We start from the raw sequence: 6,762 nt of genomic DNA, 5'->3' as shown, positions 1-6,762 counted from the left end.
GGTTAGAACATTTTCATTATCACCTGGTGACGGTTCATCTTCCTTTAATACAACAAATCCATCCCTAACAATAGGCCAAATCTTTCCTCCCATAGCTTTAAGATGCATTGACATTCTTATTTTCCAATAGTCATAATTGTTCCCATCAAAATGCGATGGCTTCCCAATCATTTTGTCCAACTCTGGGATGATTAAGTCCACAAACAATGGAGTCCTTGGCTTTGATACCACTTGTAGGATCTAGGACACCGGCTAGAGGGGGTGAATAAACGGTTTTGACTAAAATAAAATACACTAGATAATTTAATCAAATCAACAAGAGATATAAAATTACTAGCCTTTATGAGTCAACAAAATATAATGAGAAATTTATGCTACCACTACAAAAGATAGACAATACACAAATTACTAACTACTTGCAAGTAATGAGTAAAAGTTGAGAGAATGACACCAAAATTTATCCCGTGATATCGGTGATTTGCCGATCACCCCTAATCCACGTTGAAGTAGAATTCAAGCTCTCACTTGCTCCTCTACCAAGACATGGCTTGATCTTTGAGCCAAGTGGACAAGAACTCACTCAATACCTTGATTCCACTAGCATCGCCTTGGCCGCTCCGGCGAGGTGGGCGCGAACCCCTCACAATCAACACCACGGCTCGTCTAGAATCTTCACGGAGATCTCGATGGAGACAACACCCAAGCCATCTAGGAGGCAGCAACCTCCAAGAGTAACAAGTCAATGACGCTTGCCCTGTGTACCACCTAGTGCCTCAAAAGATCACAAAGAATGCAAATGCACTAGAACTTCTTAATCACTCACTAGAATGCGATCTCAAGCAACGAGTGTGAGAGTTTGAGTTGGAGGATCACAAATGAGCTCAATGTATGCTAGGAGTGGCCAAGAGAGACCTCACACACGAGCTCCACTTCTATTTATAGCCCACAACTCAAACATAGCCGTTATGTGCAACTAGCACAGCTTCTGCGCACACGCAGACGGTTAGCGCCCCATGGCTGGACGGTCCGTCGTACCAGTAATGGCTATATGGAGCGTTTGAAACCTGTTAGAGCTATCAGAAAAAGTCAAGGCCGGATGGGCCGCCCTCCTAGGCCAGATGGTCTGGGGCCTGTCAACTTGGAATAACAGAGCACTGGTTATTTAAAACAATTCAAGCGGACGGTCCGCCATTCATGGCCGAACGGTCTGCACATGGACCACTTACCGTCCGGCTAGAAACCCCAGACGGTCCGTAGTGCAAGGACACAAAAACACATTGTCCCTGCCCAAACTCAATTCAGCTTATGCGGATGGTCCAGCCTCCTGGCTCGGACGGTTCGCGAAGGGAGACAGAGACAGGGCGCCAGCAGACTTCTCTAGCAGAGTCGCGGACGGTTTGGCCTTCTGGCCCGGACGGTCCACCGTTCATAGAGATGATATTTTTGCGCTCGTTCAAAAGAATTTGTATTTTGAAATCCGAAGCGATGTTAGCCCTCATGCAAATGCTACCGTTTATGCTCTACGAGGCACTAAGTTTTACACCGATCGAGTTCATTGACCCTCTTAATAGTACGACTATCTATCCTATTAATCCGGTCAATTTGTTCTCTAAACACCTACTGACTGGTAAAAACAAAAACCTATATTTTACCTTTGCCTTCACTTGATCCACAATCAATGGTTATAAGTCGCAAAGACTTTACTGTTTCCTGTGGTCCAATCCTGCATTCTTATTTCTCCAAGAATTGTTAGTCCACAATCAGTTGTCATTAATTACCAAAACGCCACTTAGGGGCCTAGATGATTGACACCAAGCCAACATCACTAGCATCAGTTTCAATTGTAAAAACTTCAGTGAAATTAGGCAATGCAAGGACAAGAGTACTGGCCATGGCCTGTTTCAGAGCAGTAAAAGCCACAATAGTAGCCTCACACCAAAGAAATTGTTTCTTGTTCAACAAAGTAGTCAAAGGCTTAGCAATGATGCCATATTGTTTAACAAAACATCGATAATAGCCAGTAAGTCCCAAAAAAGCTTGAAGTTCAGTCACATTGGAAGGGATAGACCGCTTTAACATGACCTCAGTTAGGGGTGAAAACGGGTCGGGTATACCCGCCGGGTACCGGATACGGATAGTGCAAATACCCGTTTTTTCGGATATGGATTCGGGCATTTTTATATTCGGGACGGATACAGGTAATACCCGGATAATGCAGCTTTGGATTTGGGTCGGATACGGAGCGAGTACTACCCAATAAATACCCGGATATTCGGGTCGGATACGGGTACCCATTTTTTCTTTTTCTGCATAATAATATAGTTATAAAATCATATCTTTTACATATGAAATCGAATGAAGATAAAGTTTATATGAAAATTGTAGAGCTCGAAGAGATCTATAACTTTATAGTACATCACATTTTTGTTTAAACATATTTTAGGCCAAAATCATTGAAATAATGTCTAAATTTATATCAAAATAATAGACTTTATCATTTTCATGTCGGAACTTAAGATTATCTTTTTATAAACTATTTATTAATATTGGTAACTTATTTACAATTTTCGGTCGACGCTACAATATTTTTATGAATTTTAATTGTATTTTGATGATTTTCTACAACAAGAAATTAATAATACACCAAATAGCCTAAAAAATTCATGAATTTTTATGGGGACACAACATATATCCACATATAGTTCTCAAAAACATTTGGACTATAAAATCCACAAGATGTTGGTGTTTCTTCCATTCCACTCACACTTATTGCGTGAGTTACACGTGAAACCATTTTATGTATCGAAATTTCAACATAATCAATATTTCACTTATCATTTTCATGTGGGAACTTGAGGTTATATTTGAATAGAATTTTTATTTGTTTTGGTAAGTTTTTTGCAATTTTGGGTCAAAACTAGTGTATTTTATGAATTTTAATTATATTTTGATGATTTTATGTAGAAAGAAATTAATAATGTACAAATAATCTCAGAAATCAATGAAATTATACGAAGGTACAACATATGGCCACATATAGTCATAAAAAATAATGGGACCATAAAATCCACAGGATGTCAACGTTTCTTCTATTTTATTTCCACTTATTGCGTGAGTTACACGTGAAATCACTCTAAGTATCCAGGTTTCAACATAATCAATAGTTCATTTTACCATTTTTATGTGGGAACTTGAGATTATCTTCTATTAAATGTTTATTAGTATTGATAATTTACTTGCAATTTCGTGGTCAAACAAGAATATTTTATGATAACCAATTAATGCATTATCCGTCAAGTATCTGATATCCGATCAAATAATATCCGTATCTGTCACTTATCCGCCCGGATAAATATCCGGTCCCTGTATCCGTATCCGTCCCATTTGTAACTATCTGTATCCGATCCCGAATCCGTTTTAAATACATTAGGGTAGGATACAGGATGAGCTACTATCCATCCGTATCTGCCCGTTTTCACCCCTAACCTCAGTCTTGCTAGGATCGGTAGAGACTCCTTCCACAGAAATAATATGGCCAAGATACATGAGTGTCTGCTGTGCAAACTGGCACGTAGACTGCTTCAAATAAAACTAATGTTCCCTAAGTGTGTCTAACACTAGTTGCAAGTGTTGCAAGTGCAATTGAAAGGTAGGGTCGTAGATGAGTATATCATCAATAAAGACCAAGGCAAATTTACGCAGAAAAGGAGTCAAAATAGAATTCATTGCGCACTGAAAAGTGGCAGGTGCGTTGGTCAACCCAGATGGCATCACTTTAAACTCAAAATGACTACTGTGTGTTTAAAAGCTATTTTAAATTCCTCACCCTCCTCCATACGAACTTGGTGATAACCATCCCTCAAGTCCAGACTTGTAAAGTATTTGGTGCCATGCAATTCATCTAAGATTTCATCCACCACTGGCATAGGAAATCGATTCTTCACTGTAAGATCATTAAGCTTGCGATAATCCACATAGAAACGCCATGACCCATCCTTTTTCTGCACAAGCAACACCGGAGAGGCGAATGGACTGACACTAGGTTCAATCAAATCGGATGTCAGCAATTCTTCCACTTGATGTTCTATTTCAGTCTTATGAAATGGAGAGTAACGATAAGGTCTTGAGTTCACTGGAATAGCACTAGGAATGAGGGGAATGACATGATCGAAGACTCTCACCGGTGGTAAAGTTTTAGGATCCTTAAAAACATCCTTATACTGAAGGAGAAGATTATGAACTGCTAGACTGGTACCAGCAAACTGAGAAGGAGAGTTGCCACCAAGATAGAAATCCAACAAAGCCAAAGCCCACACCTCATTGCCAGAAAACCACTTGCTCAACTGGGCCATCGACAATTCAGTCACCTTCTGCTGAACTAGAGGTAACAGACCTTGCAACTGCACCCAAGAGCCCTGATAAGAAAATCCCAATAACTTTTGATTCCAATTACAAGTAATAGGGTTGTTTTGTTTCAACCAATCACAACCTAGAATGGCATCATAAGGCCCCAAATCCAATACCCTTATGTTAGTGGTGAAAAGTGTGTCCATCACACCACCACTCTATTGCCTTCACCATAGCAGTGCTAACCAGTTCTTGCCCACTAGCAGTCTTAACTCGAATAGTGGAAACAGGTTGGGGCAACAACCCTGGTTGTTGGACAAACGTTGAATTGATGAAAGTTGCTGAACTACCGGAATCCACCAACAATAAGAACACCTGGTTTTTAACCAAAGCACACAAGTGAATGCTATCCACTCCCTCAGTCCTAGAAACTGCATGAACAGATAAGCTACACAAGTTTACCACATAATGATCCTCCTGATCCAACTGCTGTAAGACTTCATCTGATAATTCCAAAGCCATGTCATCCATAGTCAAAACACAAAGCACGACCGGGTCTCGTTTTCCACATTTAGCAGCATGTACAACATCAAACTTGTCACCACAAGTAAAACATAAACCATGAGCCCGACGATAATCATGCAATTGTCGTTCCTTGGACAACTCCACACCTTCCTAAGAGTCACCCGACAACCTTGGAATACCTTTTTTCCACCAACAGTGGACTGAAACTTACTCCAACTTTTGTTAAAAATATCCTGCTATAATTTGGCCAACAGAACTGCACGGTTTACCGTAGTTGGCACTTGACAACACATAGGACCTTGAATCTCGCGCTTCAAACCTTTAACAAACTGAGCGACGAAGAAGGTCTCATCCAGCTGAGGATTGTGGACAGTAGTATTGTAACACAGATCATCAAACATTGAAACATATTCATCAAGAGAGCCAGTCTGTCTCAAATACAACAGATCATCCATAGCTTTAGGATATTCATACAATCCAAATTGAGCCAACACAACAGAAGAGAAGTGCTCCCAATCCCCAAAGCTTGATGAACTTCGAATACCTAAAGCCACTTGGCTGCCTTCCCTTCCATATGCATGGAAGCAGCCATCACCCAGATAGAACAGGGCACCTGATACATCTGAAAGTAGTCATGACACTTGTCCAACCAAATCAAAGGAGATTCACTACCAAACTTGGGAAAGGAAAACTTCATGAACGGAGGAGGTGCCTCAACAAACTCCTGATGCCCTTCCGGTTCAGGATGACCACCTCGATCCTCATGTCGACGACGAGGACCACCACGATCGTGTTGACCACGATGTCCCCTAGGAGGAACAACACGCCTCGGATTAGGGGCAAACACAAGTGGAGTCGAGGAAGACGCAGGAGACCCATCCCCGAACTGCTCCATGCCAGCCGCCATCTGCTCCAACATCAACGATGCCACCCACTTGCCTATCTCAGCAATCTGGCGCGTCATCTCATCATGACCCCGCACCGCTTGCTCAGCCACCGAATTGGCTAGCGACTGTTGTCCCGCCAATTGATGTTGAGCCCACTCCACCGATTTGATCCGCTGCACGATCGTATCTAGGGTGCTCAACACTTGATCCCACTTCACTGCTCTAGCCTTCTCAGCAGCCGCCACCACCTCCGGCACGAATGAGGTCTGGACCGAAGGGCGCGGTGGTGGAGCCGTGATGACGAATAGGCCACAGTCGACGCAACGTACATCAAGTCGTCGTCGGAGAAGCGCGCAAGTTGAAGAAGCGCGACCGAAGAAGACCGAATCCGATACCAGTTGTACCAACCCTTGGCCACCGGCGCACCCCAGATGCCGGGATGTCAGACGACAATGGAAATCGAAGGAGAAAGACGGTGGGGAGGTAGAGACCGACGCAAAGGTACGGTTCCGTTTCGATTCTATTATTTCTCAACAACTCTAATTTTGTTACAAACTCGGCTTATAAGCCACGGCCATCACTGGATTCACTCACTATGACAGCTAATAGCTGTGGCCCCACCATATAGCCTAAAAGTAATTAATCTTCAAACACCACTGCTCCCGTGCCTTTCCTCTTCTCTGAATGCTTCACCAAGACAATAGGCCTTCGGAGTCGTCACAAATCTTTCTCAGTCTCTCAGGAAAGAAAGAAACCCACATAGCTTGTCTTTTTTTGTCCATGTTGTTTTCAAAAGCTGGGTCAACCAAAAAGGAGTTCTTCATGTGCACATGGCCCACTTGAAGCTGATTCTCGATTGGTGCGACGCCTTCCTTGATTTTCTCCCATCAGTTTGTCGTGAACCAACTGTTCTAGGACTGGAAGATAAATTTTCAGGCTCAACGTCTTCAGCAGCGAGAAGATGATTGGGAGGGTGCATAGGCAGCATAAGGATCTGGAGGCC

This window comes from Zea mays, chromosome 4, assembly GCF_902167145.1.
Source record: "Zea mays cultivar B73 chromosome 4, Zm-B73-REFERENCE-NAM-5.0, whole genome shotgun sequence".
NCBI lineage: Eukaryota > Viridiplantae > Streptophyta > Magnoliopsida > Poales > Poaceae > Zea > Zea mays.
The sequence above is the reverse complement of the archived record's forward strand: the minus strand, read 5'-3'. Positions refer to the sequence as shown.